We start from the raw sequence: 16,476 nt of genomic DNA, 5'->3' as shown, positions 1-16,476 counted from the left end.
TGAGACAGAAATAAACTTCATTTGGTTTGAGCTATGGTAGCTTTGGGTCTTTTCTGTTGTAGCAGCTTAGCCTGCACACTGATGCAAAAGCAGAGATGGATCAGCTGCTCATTGAGGGTGGGGGCGATGGTGAGAACAGAGTAGAGGCAGGGGCAAGAAAAGCATCTGGAAAGAGGTAACCACAGAGAGACAGGCTCTGGGCTTGGGCACGACTTGGCAATCCTTTTCCTGATCTTGGAGAATTCCCTTTGTCACTGTGTTTTAGGAAGGGGAAGGTGTTCTAACAATAGAGGGAAGAACAGTAGGTGGAATTTGGGTGTGTGTGTACATGATTGTTTTCATTTAGATGTGTTTGCTTAGGATCTCGATAATATCATCTCTTGATCATCAAAATTCTGAACCAGTTAAACAATAAGACAAAAGTGTCAGCAGGAAGAGAATTAGACTATTTCCTTCATTTCTGATAAAGGCTGGGTTGAGGACAGAAGTGAGTGAAAGCGCCATGTGGTCTTTTAATACTGGGCCGTGGAGTTAGACTGACTTATCATCCAGCTGCAGAGGATCGAGAGCACCCCATGCCCCAGACAGTGGGCCCCAGGGAGCAAGGACCACTCTCTGGGGCATGGGGTGCTCTTGGCATTCCCCCTCTGTGGGCAGCCCACACCCTCAAGGAAGGAAAAAGGAGGGGGCAGAACTACATATGCCAGGATCACCACTGGGCGTGTCACCCCAGCTCTGTGGACGTGTGGGCTGGGGTGGGAGACCCATAGCGCTGCCACCAGTGGGGCTCCCTCCAGAAGGAAGGAAGCCAGGAAGGGGGAATGAGTGTTCCCTGCAAGGCTGACTTTGAAGCTTCTGCAGGCCACCTGGGAAGCCTTAGGATTCCATCTCTCATAAGCCCCCTAAATGTGTCAGGACTGAGTAATCTATAATGGGACAGGACCTACTCTTATGCCCTCTCAGGCTGTGGGCTCACCAGGAGTCCTGGCGTAACCAGGCAGAGACAGAGTTACTTCCTGGGTCCACCTGCTTGACACTGGCTTGGCAGCCTTGGCAGGGATTACTTTATTTTCTCCCAAGGCTCCCGTGGTCCTGAGGGGTCTCCCAATCTGCCTGGAGCACCTTAAAGCTGTGTGAACCAGACACTGGCCAGAGCGTCAGCCTCTTGCGGGACTCTGGCTTTGTTCTGCCTCCCATTGCACGCTCAGCCATGACCACCTCTCACCAGGCATCCTCGCCACTTCAAAGGGGGCAGGGCTGGAAGCGCCCAGGTGTCCTCATAATGAGCAACACAGTGGCCCTTTCTTGTCACACTTGGTGCTCGGGGGCTCTGGCAGTGTCAAATTCCTTTGCATTCAGGGATGGTTCTGTCTTTGAGCATGTGTTGGGGGAGTGGACTGCAGGACTCTGCTGGCAATTCTGATGACTTATTCATGTATTAATTCATTCACTCAGTTTTAGTTGGTACTTTCCCATAAGTTGGGACAAATGGGTTTACTACTTTCCACACCATTATGTAGCTACGGCAGCATTCAAAGATTCTAATGCAATGTAACATACGGCTTATTTAATCCTTCTTCCCTTTAAATAGTAAGAACTGGTGGGATAAAAATATAAACTACTTAATGAAATAATATATGACAATACTTCAAAGTCCCTCAAACTTTACCATTAACATATAATGGTTGTATAATGAATTCTTTTGCGTTTTTCTTTTCTCTTTCCTTCTTCTCCTTTTCTTTATTTTTCCTTGAACAGATTTGATATGACATATCCCAAATTCAATTTGCCTCCCCTGGTGGTCATATGGAGCCCTTACTGATGTTCTGCTCCCATTCTGTGACACCAAAGGATAATATGAAAGCCACGCTCCTAATTCTAACTGTGACAAATGGTAAACATCCAGCTTTCCCAGTCCACTTAAGGGATGAGTTCTTGAACTCTCTTGGATAACTTCAAGACTAGAGAATTATGTCCAACAATAAAAGTACTTTTCAGGCTGTTACTCAGTTTTTACTTAAATTTAAATACACTGGTTCAACCCCACACCCAATAAATGTGTGTTCCCTCAGTACTTACTTTATCAGATCTTAACACGATCTAATGACTTGGTCTGTCTATCTGCTGGCTTCTTCTACCTGGCTAGCATGTTATAGGTATTTGACACAAGTTGTTGAACTGAATAATAAGAAAAAGAAGTAGAGGGAAGGTAAAAATGAGGCCAAGGTGGGTTCTTTCAAGAGATCATTTGAGGATGTCGAAGGAAAAACAAGTGGTGCCAGCCAGTGGCCTTGCACCATGGAAATGCAGAGCACCCAGGAAGAATCAGGACCACCGCAAGGTCGTTGTTCTCAGTGTCTCCCTAGTGGGAGTCAAGCATCAGAGCAAAGTTTCTCAGATGCTGGAACTGGATTGTGAAAAACAAATAAGAACACAATGTGCTGTTATTTAAAAATCATTCCCTTGGAAGTAAATATATCCAATATTGCCACAAACGCTGTAAGCTGTTCATCTTTGATTGGAAGCTAGTAAATTGATTAACATCATATTCTGAAATTGAAATGAAGACGATGTTGGGAAACAGTTATCAAAAGATGTATTGAGACAGAGCTCTGAGAATAGGCCAACGAATTCTCGCCAAAAGACCAGGCAGTCAACTGTTTGATAAATGCATGATAAAAGAGCAGAACTGTATTGATACTATCGCTCTATGAAGCAAAAATACCATAAAACAGAGATGATAATTGAGTGTGGATCTGGTACAGGAACAAAGTTATCAAAACAAGGCCAGGGATGGAGGGATATCAAAATGGATGGAGGGATATCAAGACGGATGCAGGGATATCAAGACGGACGCAGGGATATCAAGACGGACGCAGGGATATCAAGACGGACGCAGGGATATCAAGACGGACGCAGGGATATCAAGACGGACGGAGGGATATCAAGACGGACGGAGGGATATCAAGACGGACGCAGGGATATCAAGACGGACGCAGGGATATCAAGACGGACGCAGGGATATCAAGACGGACGCAGGGATATCAAGACGGATGGAGGGATATCAAGACGGATGCAGGGATATCAAGACGGATGGAGGGATATCAAGATGGATGGAGGGATATCAAGATGGAGCACTTTTTTTCTGGTAGTAGGTGTTTCCTTCTACAAAAAAATAAAACAAAAAATACCTGAAGAAAATAGTGGTTCATTGAAGAAGTGAGTATTTACAGATAGCTATTACATAAGCAAAAACAGACACTTACTTCAAAAGATCTAATATTCTTCTTCAATAATGCTAACGTGTTTTAAGATAGAGTTTTTGTTTTATTTCATTTTTTTGAGATGATGTCTCTCACTCTGTCGCCCAGGCTGGAATGCAATGGCGTGATCTTGGCTCACTGCAGCCTCCACCTCTCAGGTTCAAGCGATTCTTCCACCTCAGCCTCCTGAGTAGCTGGGATTACAGGAGCACACCACCACACCCAGCTAGTTTTTGTATTTTTAGTAGAGAAAGCGTTTCACCATGTTGGTCAGGCTGGTCTTGAACTCCTAGCCTCAGGTGATTCACTGCCTGGGCCTTCCAAAGTGCTAGGATTACAGGTGTGAGCCACCTCACCCAGCATATTTTACTTTTTAAATTTTATTTTAAGCTCCAGGATACATGTGCAGGATGTGTAGGTTTGTTACATAGGTAAATGTATACCATGGTGGTTTGCTGCACCTATCAACCCATCACCAAGGTATTAAGCCCCACACATATTAGCTGTTTATGCTGATGCTCTCTCTCCCCCCACTTCCCTGAGAGTTCTTTTATTTTTATTATCAGTAAGAACAGTCATGATGTTAATTAGGAAAAGAGACCTTGCAGCTCCTGATTAATGATATTAATGATAATACATCTGAGGTCTATTAGTTTCTTAGAGCTACCACAACAAATTACCATAAAATTGGCAGCTTAAAACAACAGAAATGTATTCTTTCATAGTTCTGGAGCCCAGAAATGTGGACTTGAGGTGTGTGCAGGACGCAGTCCCTCTCTAGTGAATCCTCTCTGCCTCCTGCAGCTCCTGCTGGCTGGTGGCAGTCCCTGCAGCTGCCGCCACTGCAACTTCTGCCTCTGCCTTCATGTGCTCTTCTCTGTGTCTGCCTTCTCCTCCGTGTGTGTCTGATTTCTCTTAGAAAGACACTTGTCATTGGAGTGAGGACCCACCCAGATAATCTATGATGATCCTATCTCGAGATCCTCAACTACATCTGCAAAGACCATTTTTCTAAATAAGGTCACATTCATAAGTCCCAGGATTAGGACATGGACTTTTCAACACAATCCATGACTGGAAGCATATTCCATGAACAATGGAATGAAGAGTTCTTTAAGAGTTAACAGAGGCCAGGTGCAATGGTTCATGCCTGTAATCCCCACACTTTGGGAGACCGAAGTGGGTGGATCACAAGTTCAGAAGTTCAAGAGCAGCCTGGCCAATGTGATGAAACCCCATCTCTACTAAAAATCAAAAAAAAATTAGCCAGGTACAGTGGTAGGCACCTGTAATCCCAGCTACTCGGGAGGCTGAGGCAGGAGAATTGCTTGAACCCCGGTGGCAGAGGTTGCAGTGAGCCGAGATCACGCCACTGCACTCCAGCCCGGGCAATAGTGAGACTCCATCTCAAATAAAAAGTTATTAGAAAGCAGTATATTAACAAAGGTGAGTTCTCCCTTTTCCATCTCTCCCCCTCCTCTCTATCTCCCTTAAGAGGAACAGTGCCTGGACTATTGGAGGTCTTTGGTAAGATCTCAGGGGTGTAGATCTCAGGGGTGTCACTGTGTCCCAGGACAGAGCTTGGGACTATCACAGACTCACAGGGTAGTTGAGTTGGACAGAACTTAGAGGTAACTTGGGGTAACCCTAATCTCACATATGACTCCTCTCTGCAACATTCCTGAGCTGAGTGGCATCCACACTGCCCCACTGTCTCCAAGCCCATCTTTATGTTTTTGGCCGGCTCTCAGTGCCACACTCTATAGCGCAGTGGTGCCTGGAGCCACGCTCAGCCTCCTGTTCTTTCTGTGCATCCATGCCTGTCCTTCCCATCATGTTGTTCCTATCTACCAGGAGGGCACTGATCAAGGGGAAGCAGAAGATGACTTCTAAACCACTGTCCTTAGGACGTGTGCGTAGAGTAATTCCTTTCATCAAGAATGCTGGCTCTCCCACTTAGGCCTAATAAATATCTTTCATCACACAGAAGATGCATTTTTAGATGACTGGCTGAGGTTCAGAATCACAGAATTTTAGGGTTGAAGAAAGCTCCACAATTATCTAGTCATTTTAGAAACAAGGAGACAGAAGTCCTCGAGAGATCAACAAATGACTGAAGGTCACTCTGATGCCGCAGGCAGAGCCAGGACTTGAACGCACATCTCCTGAAGCCCATCTGAGCGCTTGCTCACTACATCACACGTGATACAGAATGTGACCCAAAGCTTGCTCTGGTGTGAATTACGCTTGACATGCTGGCCCCCTTGGTGCCACCCCGTGAGATCATCAACCCAATGATCATATTCAACAATATTTCCTGAGTGTGTGCTGTGTATGGGCAGACAGGCTCCCCGCTCTCACGGGGCTTATACACTCAAGCGAGTAAATGATTAAACAGTACCTGAAAGGCTGCAAGGCTCTAATCAGCTGTCACGTTTGGGAGCTGATTGGGACTGAGGTCAGCTTGCTCAGCTCCTGATCCTTCACTGTACCCTTAGAAGAAAGGTGACATAACTGGAGCTAATGTCCCTTCTTTAAAGGCTCCTAGAAGTGTACAATATCATCATTTGAGTCAAAAGCATCTACTGGTCTAGAAAATAATTCTCCTCACTTCCTTTCTAGCATTACACTCTAAGATAAAACAGAAACCCAAGGTCAATAACGACAACAACAACAACACTGCTTTTATTAAAACTCATCATTGCCCATAAAATAAAGCAGATCTCCTGGGAAGAGTAAAGCCACAAACTAGCTATTCATACATGAGAGAGGCACGTTCCAGTTGACACAGTGAGAAAAAAAGCCCCAGATGGCGGGTCTTTTTGGCATGGACTTCCCTGCTCTGGCTGTCTAACGTGTTCCTTCACTGTGTTCATTCTTCTTCCATCAGAACCACTTTGGCAGTTTGCTTATTTTCAAGGAAGGAAAAAAACAGGAAGGTTTGCATCTGCAGGATTCCTGCCTTCCTCCTTAGATGCCATGGTGCCCATTCAAAGAGGAGGTGACTGAAATGACCTGGAGCCTTGGGTGAAAACTTTCAAATCTCTGTCCTGTGACAGGTTCAACACAGTCTCTTCCTCATGAGAAAAGAAAGGGGATTCGACTTTTGGAGGGCGTCACCTGGGCAGCATCTGATGCCTGATGCAGATTCAGAATGTCTTTTAAAACAGGTTTTGGCATGTGGGCTGCAGCATGTTGCATGGCTGCTGGCTTCAGAGTAAGTCCCGTGGGTTCACGGCCCTGTCTTCCGTCACAAGGAATCCCTGCCAATCTAGGGTCTGCGCACTGCTTCTGCCAGCCAATCTCTAATTCAGCATATGTACAAAGCCAATTTTTGGACATCATGATGGAGCCTGGCACCTCTGCCGCCCTCCATATTTGCAACGCTCACCGTGAAATAACAAGCAACGAGCAAGAAAGAAAAAAAGACGCCATGAAAAGGCTTTCTAAATTACCAGATAAATGGTGTATGTACTATATATGTGCATGTGTCTCCCTCCTCCTTTCCCAACATAAACTTACCCCATGCCTTTCCTTGTAGTTATTTCATTTAGATTTTCAATCTGGGATGCACTTAGCAATAGCCAACACTGACGAAGATAAAACCCTGCTCCCTACTGAGAACATCTGATTTTTAAAATGTAGAAATGCTGCTCTTTGCAAAGTAAGACATTTCCCTTTTAATTAGTTTCAAAATACACCCAAATAATTTGCCACTAGGAAATGATACCATTTTAGAGTACTTAAAAATAATTCCCATGCACGCAATTTGATGAGAGGCCGAAGCTAGTGAAACCTTCAGTTCTGAGATAAATTGAGTTGTTTCTGTGAGGACAGCTGTCATTGCCATGAGAAAATTCCCCCAACCCAAAGGCTTTGATCATGGCCTTCACTCGGAAAACCTGCGTTTAAGGTGTGTTTGTTGAAATATGTGGGAACAATTGCTAATTGAGTCTGGGGTGCACCCATCTGTCTCAGCTGAAACCGTGGCTCTTCCTGTCTCCCTCCCGTCTATAGATTTTTTTGCCCATCATCTAGTTTTCGAACAGTTCTTCAAAAGAGAACAGGTAGCCACAAAAGCTCTTTGGTGTTATTTCACGTTGCCTTTGAAAATAAATACATATATTGTGTCCGTACGCTCTGCAATCCGTGGGTCCCGAGTCCCCAGAAGGACACCTCTCAGGAGGGGCATTTAGACTCTTCCCTGTGCACAAATGACACAAAATCTCTGAATCAAAGGGAGGGGGAGACTATGCAATTTTCTAATGTATGTTTCTTCCAACACATGGATTCGATTCATGACAATGGCCAACTTTTCCACTATTTTGGTGAGATCCCTGCTCCTCTGCGCAGGTGAGCTATGGTGGGTAGGTACGCTAGCATGGGATGAATGAACCCTCCTGAACCATACCCCAACCCCACATACGATGGCTCCTGTCGGGACAAAGCGAGAGTCTGAGCCTTGCATGTATAAATATAAATATTTCAAGAGCTTGGCTGCTGGCAAGCTTTGCACGGCATGCAGAAGCCAAGCTTGATTGCCCTGCCCTGGTGTGGGGCTCCCCAGGTGGCAGGGGCTGAGAGCGGGCAGAGCGGTTGGTAGGGGGTGGACGTGAGTGCCTCCAGTCATTCCGAGTAGCCCCTGGGCTGATTAGTGACAAGGGCTGACAGGCTCCTAAGGGGAGGTCCTGTCCAGTTTCTTTCTGCAGCAGGGATGATGGGCCATGCATGGGGTCCTGAAGCAGAGACTGGGGACTTTTTTGTGTGACTGTGACTACAATCCTCATCAACAAGACCACGCTCATGGTCTCTTTGGAGGCCATTGACTCGCTGGAGGATTACCATTAAGGGGCGTCTGCTCAGTGGCGCCAGGTCCTTTCCCCACCCCTCAGGGGCTCCGCCCAAGCCAGACAGAAGGGCAGGGCACTAGCTCTGGGAATTAGAGAGGGGAATCGATATGTGTATACGGAACACAGTCACGGACAATTGAAAAGGCTCACACGTAACCCCACTGGGAACTGCTTCCAACTGGAGTCTGTGGCAAATGACTCACGGAACCCAGACCCTGCCTCATCCGCCTGGGGATGGCCAAAGGTGAGCCTTGTAACGTTTGTGATTCAGACTTAAAGTGACTAGAATGTATACGAAGGGTTCCAGAAATGACCCTGGAAATAAAAATAATGACTTAAACAGGGAAGAGCGTTTCTCTCCTGATCTTGGAACGTGGAATTATGAGATGACAACTTTTTCAAGTTTAGTGTCTTTCAAGGAAAGACAACTTCATTGACACCTAAGCTTACAATGTGAGTCCCACTGCCTTGGCCCCTGAGACAACTGCCAACTCGGTGGTACATGGAGATTCCTCACCGAGGGGCACGTGTTCCAACAGGAAGACCAACTCAGGGAGCAAGGAGAGGCTGTACGGTGATGAAAACCAAGACAGATATGGGATTAGAATGCAGATGATTTGAACTCCTCACTGTTGATGAGGAAAAATGGATCACAATTTTTTAAAAGATAAAATATGTACCTCAGTTTTATCAAAGCTTAGTAGATTTCAAAATCAAAGTTGGACTATGATTTGGGATTCATTTACCTGGCCTGTTGTTCCAGTAATGCAGTTGGCTTTCCTAGTGAAAAGAAAATGTTTCCTATCCTGGACTGCTGAGAGTTAGATTGCAATAGAGTCAAAGAAAAAGGCAATCTCTGGATAGAGAGCAGTTGTATCAGTCAGGGATGCCCAGAGAAACAGGATCCATAAGAGATGCACAGATAGACAGACTTATTATAAGTAATTGGCTCATGAGACTGTGGACTGACAAGTCTGAAATCTGCAGGGCAAGCTGGCAGGCTGAAAATTCAGGTAGGGGTTGATGTCATGATTCTGAGGCAGATTTTCCTCTCCAGGAAACCCCAGTTTTGCTTGGAGGACCTTCAACTAATCAGAGGAAGCCCACTCACCTTATGGAGGGCAATCACCTATACACAACTCAACTGACTGTAGTGTTGACCGCACTCACAAAATATCTTCCTGGCAACATCTAGTGTTTGATAAATTAACTGGGTACTATAGCCTATCCAAGCTGACACTTAAAATTGACCATCACAGTAGCTTTCTTCCAAACTGTGAAGAAATAATACAGGCCTTCAGGCCCTGAAGAGTCCAGCCTTCTCCCTTTTAGAAAGATCCCACAAGCCACTGCCTACCATGTGAGTTCTGATATACTGGCGGATCCGTAGCCCTTTGTCCAATGGGGTGAGGCTTCAGATTCTGTAACCTGTGTGGATGGTGGGCACAGAGGGGACTGGGAAGCAAACTGAAATAGCAAGCAGGAAGACCCATCTATTTGATGATGTCTATTCAGGTTCTACCAGTGTCCATGAGGCAGTTCCTGCAATCACAGCCCGTGCAGGAATGGCAATCTGTGCCGCCCACCTGCCCAGTTCCTGGCACTCGTTCTCCCTTACCACATTCTCAGATCTTCACTAAGTGTGCCTGTGAGCATGATGTGCTCTCAGCATGTGCAAAGCCTCAGGAAACAAGATTACCAGTGTGCTATACTGAGCCAACAAGTGATGGCATTCTCATCCCAGAGAAACAAGCTTCCTTCCCCACTAATTACATTCAAAATCCTTCCTCTTGTAATCTTTATATTAATAAATGCTTTAAACAGTAGATTATCCCAAATGAAAAAAGAGGACTAAGCTGAAGGGGGAAAAGCACTTGGAACAAAAATGTGGCATTTTGATTCTTATCTCTAAGGTCAGCTAATATAAGCAACATTTACAGGGCACCTTCTCATTCATTATCAAGTATGTTCACATGCACTTACTTGATTTTTATCCTTGCAGCAACCCTAGGAGGTAGCTGATACTATTCCCATTCTACAGAAGATGGCACGAAGGCTCAGAGGGGTTAACAGACTGTCCTGATGTCACACAGCCATCAGACTGCAGAGCAAGGATCTTCCGCCTCTAGTTCTACCTTGGGCTGCCCAGACTCCTCCAGGGCTGGTCGCTGGTGACCAGCTCAGCGTCCCAAACCTCACTTTATGGAATTACATAAACATGGCTAGGATCTGCCTATCCAAGAAACCATGAAGCAACTGTCTGCTTACGGAAATCCTTTGTTGAAGGTGGCATTCCCACAGACGGCCAGGTACCATTTCTTCTCCATGTGTCTTTCTCGAGTGCAGAGAGCTCTATTGGAAATCAGTGGGAGGCCTCTGCCCAATAACGAGTGGGGGGCAGGGGGTGAGAAGCAGGATGTGAACCTATTCCATAAAGTGAAAACTGACATCCTAACAAATAATTAGGGAAAAATTGGAGGTTGTTTCCTCAGCTGATCATCACCGACGGAGCCAACTTTGGATTAAACACTTCTGCTCAGTGGTTTTGACATTCTCAGTCAGGCATATCTTGATGAAATTAGAGATGCAGAAAATATTTTTTGATGGAGTGTGGGGACAAAACAGCTAGGAGGCAAGCCAATTCTGTGCGTAAACTTGTGCAGACTGAGATAAAGAGGAAAAGAAAAGGCAGGACAACAAGGGGCGTGTGCTCGTGTGATTGTGTGTGTCTAAGTGTGTGTGTGTACATGAAGGAGGATGAAAGCAAGTGACAGAAGAGAAAAGGCAGGCTGAGCTGATACTAATTAATTAGACTTTAAGATCCTGGCAGCAAGAGGTGTGTTTATAAACAATCTTCACTGAAACATACCTTTCCAACTATTAACTGTTTTATTTGCCAGAAATAGTCTCTGCTCTAATTATTCTGTACTTGTTTCAATCCAAAAGTGGGGAGAGAAATACTAAGTGACCATAACCATTCTTATGCTATAATACATATCTCTGCACAGAAGTTAAATGAAGTGAGGCCAATTCAAACCAATTCACAAAAGGATTAGCTGGGGGACTATTAGTCAGAAGACTTTCAAGCTAGTAGAAAAGAAAAATTAGACCAAAATAGAAGAAATAATAGAATTCCAGCCATTCAGGAATCTCTTGGTGGTATGCTTATGCCAAGCCACCAGCAACCTGACGTTTTTCTATTGGGATTTATTTAAGTCTAGAAAAGTCTGATCTGTGAGGATAAATAAATATTTTATTGCATATTTTTTACAAAATTATTTCCCATATATCTTTTCCGAGGAAGTGACTAGAGGATGCACTCCATTAAAATAAAGTAATAAATAAACCAAGAAAGAAAATGACATGAGATCCAATAAACAAAAGACCTGACTCAGAAATCAGGCAAAAGGACTTCCCAGGATGACAGAATGGGAAACTACCAGAACAATTTATGGGGCAACCAGCTCGGATGGGGCACTGGATGACAACTTGTGGGGAAAAAATAGAACACAGAGGTTACTTGATGTTTTTAAAGGTACTTTATGGCTCTATTGGAGAGTACGGATTTGAATTAGTGATAGATACACAGAAAAAAAGCAAATTGAATAGGTGAATGCATAAACAAACTGTGGAACACCCAGACAATGAACTATTATTCAGCAATAAAAAGAAATCAGTTATCAAGACACAGAAAGACATGGAGGAACCTTAAATGCATATTGCTAAGTTTTAAAAGCTAGTCCAAAAATGCTGCAGACAGTATGATTCCAATTATATATTATAGAAAAGGCAAAACTATCGAGATCAGTGGTTGCCAGCAGCTCATGGACGCAGGGTAAATTGGTGGAGCACAGGGATGTTTTTAGGGTAATGAAAATATCCTGTATGACACTGTAATAATGGACATGTAGCATGATGCATTTGTTAAAACCCATAAACTAGCCAGGTATAGTGGCTTGCACCTAAAGTCTCAGCTACTTGGTAGGCTGAGAGAGGAAGATCACTTGAGCCCAGGACTTCAAGACCAGTCTGGGTAATACAGTAATACCCTATAATATAGTAATACCCTATCTCTAGTTTTTAAAAAAAAATAAGGAAAAAAAGAAACTCATCAACTGTATAACACAAAGAGTGAATTGTAATGTTAAAACATTTTTAAAGAAATAAATTCAAGGCAATTATTAACTTCAGGAAAAATGATAAAGCAAACATAAGCATACAAATCAAATATGGCTCAGTTGTGAAAATATTTACAAGGTCACTTTACGTAACATTGAATATCGATATAATCCTGAAATACATTTATGTTGGGAGGATGAGGGAATAGGAGAAGGATGAGAGAGCTCAATCCTCATCTTACATAGAAGCAAGTCAACAGATATCTTACATTTAAAATCAAGAAATAACAGTATGACCATACTATCTAGAAATATGGAAGTAAACAGCAAGGAAGTTAAAACAGTTGAAAGTAGTTTCTGCAAGAGAGAAAGACTTGGGGAAGAACAAAGAAGGCTACTTTTCATTATGAGCTTTATTGTAACAGAAAGGAGACCCCTAAGTCAGCTAGGTTTCCCCAATTCCTCAACACTTTGGGGCACAGTGTTTAGCAGACAAAGCACCATATTAATAAGGTCAGAGCTGTGATCACTCTCTGAGCACATGGATTGTATCTTAATTTTCATCTCACTGAAAATGTGTACCATTTGTCCAAGTGGAAACTGGGCTGCAGCATGACTGTTACCACCACCAAAGAAATGGCTAGACTTGCTAAGGTCTGCTGGGATGATTTATGATTGTGTTGCCCTTGATCTTGTTGAGCATGGCTCTTTTAAGTCACCATACCTGCCCCTGCCAATGTACCAAACACCAACATAAAGAGACTTTCAGCTTTTGTGAGTCAGTCTCAGCCTTACTTCTGAACCATTTCCTTGACTTCTTTCATGATGCTGACCCTGTCCCAGTTTTAAGCCTCCCAGCCACCAGTCATGCTGTTTTGCCCTGCTATTTACATTCTTCCCTACCTAGTTGGACTGATGGTATGGTTACGATATTAGTTATTTATTGCTGTGTAACAAACCACTCTGAAACACGGTGGCTTACAACCACAACCATTTTACGTTATTAGGAAATTGTGGGTCAGAATGTGTACTGGCCCATCGGCATGATTCTCCTGCTGGTCTCAGCAGGGGTCACTTACGTGGGCACAGTTATCTGGTGGCTTGACTAGGGCTGGATGATCTAAGATGGCCCCGCTGACTTGTCTGAATGGTGGTGCAGACTGTCACTAGGGACCTGTGTCTCCAGAAGGAGACTCTGGGATCCTAAATGAGGTGGCAGAGTTCGAGATGTGCAAGCCTGCATGTGTTCCATTGGCCAAGCCAAGTCATGTGCCCTAGACCAGAATCAATGTGGGAAAGGACTGCACAAGGGTGTGGATATGGGAGGCATGAATCATTGCGGTCTACCATGGACATTTTCCTGGTTATACTCTGGGTTCCTGCTTGACCTCTGGCCAGCAGCCCTCAAATGGTGACTGGACAGCCCTCTCGGAAATGGATGTGCTGTTTTGTTCCCAAGTAGAATGCGAGCTCACTGGGAATGTATTTTTCACTCCTTTATTTCTCATGCAAAGGAGAAAGCAAAGGTGATCTTTTTATGAGGAGAACCAAGTCCTCCTGAGTCTGGACTCAACAGCATTGGGCTAGGCCAGATCTGTGAGAGCTGGGGAGAAGCAGGAAAGCTTTGACCGCATATATGTAGCACCTTGGTGTGCCTTGAAACACACATCAAAATTCCTTGTCTATGCCCTTCACAGAGAGCAAGAAGCCAAATTTTCCATCAAAAGAAAAACAAACAAAAGAAAATTAAGTGTATATTTATCCTGTAACAGGAGCAATTTTCGATAAATCATGACATATCTGTTCATTGATATATTCACAGAATAATGTGAATTAAACCAACTAAATGCCAGGTACTGTTAGGTGCTCGGCATCCAGAGATAAATATATTGCAGTTCCTGACCTTATGATGCTCAAAGCCAAGTCAAGGATACCGATAAATATAGACATCCCTCAGTCTCAAAAATCTAACCCATTCCTGAAAATGGCAAGTTTTGAATAGTGGGAGCCTGTATTCCATTATTAGGAATGAGACCAAGATTACTGTGTTCTTTGCCCACCTCCAAACCTGAATCATTTCTCTCAAGTAACATTAGAAAGCTTCATTGCTTCCACCAAGCATTTCTACGTCACATAAAGCATTTAAAACATCACTCATTGCATTTTGTACACTACATGATACTGTACAGTAGTAGATACAATTTATGTCTTCCTTCTATGCCATATTAAACATGTATGGTAATGTACATAAACAATGAAACAACATGCTAAGGATCCTTCGTGGAAGACAGTTTCACTTAGTAACACAGGAGGTACGCTCACGATAATGCACACATTTAAACAACACATGGTGCCATCCCGGCCGGAGAACAGCTGAGCTCCTTCCGCTCCTCTAATCTGAGTTCACACGAAACCTAAATGTTTTCCCCCGCACACACATGCAAATTGTTGGAATTCTGATCCAGATGGTGAATTCTGGGTTAAAGGTTTCTGCAAGTTGTTGGAATGACTACGCCAATGCTGAGAGCGTGGATGGTGCAATATTAATCTTGTACTAAGATTGAGACTATGATGCAACATGACAATGATCCTCACAGAGAGTTACAGGACCAAGTGAGAAAACAAAACTGTCTCAGACAAATACAGCTAGGGAGACATTCTTTGGGTGGGGGTGGAGAGTTGGGGGGAGGAAGGCAAACAAAGTAGGGACTGTTGGACTGTTACTGTGATACGTTTCTGAGTGATTGTTTCACTCTTGTTTGTGCAATAAAGACAAAATTTTTAAAATATAAGCATGTACAAAACAATGGATGCAAATATAAGGTGAGTTCACGGGAGTGCAGAACCCCCCTCACGCACTCCTAGATGCTCCTCAGTGCCTGGGTGGCCCGTGTGCCATGTTCACCTTAAAGCCCAGGTGCCTTGTCACCTGACAAGACAAACTGCCCTCTGACCTCTGAGCTCATGCAGAAGTGTCAGCTCCCTCATCCTGTGCTAAGAAACAGACACAGCCACCTCCGTGAGACACAGCATAGACGGGACAACAGATGGAGAGGGTCCAACACATAGGGAAAATCGCCTGGGTGAGGTCTACTTTAGGGAAGCTGGGATTCTCTGTAACCGGCAGCCACTGAGTGCAAATGTCCAACTTTATAGGTATAAATAGGTGATGGTTAATTTTATGTGTCAACTTGGCTGGGCTAAGGAATGGCCAGATAACTAGTAAAACATTTCTAGGTGTGTCTGTGAGGGTGTTTCTGGGAGAGACTAGCATTTGAATCAATAGACTAAGTAACAAAGATCTGCCCTTACCAAGGTGGGCAGGCATCACCCTTGAACAGAATAAAAAGGTGAGCAGAACGCAAAGGGCAAGTTCTCCCTCTTCCTGAGTTGGGGCTTCTGTCTTTTCCTGCCTCCAGAGCTCCTGGCTGTGGGGCCTTCAGATGTGGAGACTTACATATGTGGCCTCCCTGGTTCTTAGGCTTTTGGATTCGGATGAATCATACCACCTGCTTTTCCGGGTCTTCCATTTGCAGACAGCAGATCGCAGAATTTTCCAGCCTCCCTAACCATGTTAGCCAATTCTCATAATAAATCCCCTCTTATATGTCAATATATATCCTATTGTTTCTCTTTCCCCAGAGAACTCTGATGAATACTATATATATATATTTTTTTTTTCCCAGTAATAATACAAGTATTTTGCTTTGTATAGTAGGTGACTGAGGGTCTATTAATAATACATTTTTTTTTAAGAGAGGGTTTCACTCTGTTGCCCAGACTGGAGTGCAGTGGCATGATCATAGTTGACTGTAGCATCCAACTCCTGGGCTCCAGCGATCCTTCTGCCTCAACCTCCGCAGTAGCCAGAACTACAGGCATGTGCCACCACACCTGGCTAATTTTTAAAAAATTTTTCTTTTGTAGAGACATTATGTTGACCAGGCTGGTTTCAAACTCCTGGCCTCAAGCAATTCTCCTGTCTCAGCCTCCCAAAGTGCCGGAATTACATGTGTGTGCCACCGTGCCTGGCTTATTACGTTTTTGTAATTTAAATTATACCTAGAAAGATAAGGCACTCAATATATAAAAATCCCCTTTGTGGAGAATTGTTTTGATAAGTTGGATTTTCTCAAAGCAGGATATAACAGCAACATCTCACTCTTGCTTTAGACAATCATGGCACATCAGCTTGATGGAATATTAAGCAGTCATTACCATTTATAATTATGAAGACTGTGGAGA

General features: G+C 44.0%; 1 protein-coding gene and 1 long non-coding RNA gene across 6 annotated transcripts in view; one reads left to right on the top strand and one right to left on the bottom strand.

Annotated features, from left to right (window-relative positions):
* CLYBL (citrate lyase beta like) overlaps positions 1–16,476 on the bottom strand; it is a 292,997-nt gene that overhangs the window by 62,233 nt on the left and 214,288 nt on the right. The gene's annotated exons all lie outside the window — the stretch shown is intronic.
* On the top strand, positions 4,825–12,194 carry LOC116528761. Its single transcript, XR_004259185.1, has 2 exons — positions 4,825–8,357; positions 10,116–12,194. It is a non-coding gene; the product is annotated as an uncharacterized LOC116528761 (long non-coding RNA).

The sequence above is a fragment of the Sapajus apella genome, unplaced genomic scaffold, assembly GCF_009761245.1.
Source record: "Sapajus apella isolate SASKATOON/1434 unplaced genomic scaffold, GSC_monkey_1.0 scaffold60, whole genome shotgun sequence".
Classification (NCBI taxonomy): Eukaryota; Metazoa; Chordata; class Mammalia; order Primates; family Cebidae; genus Sapajus; species Sapajus apella.
Note: the sequence above shows the minus strand (reverse complement) of the source record. Positions and strands in the feature narration are given on the sequence as shown.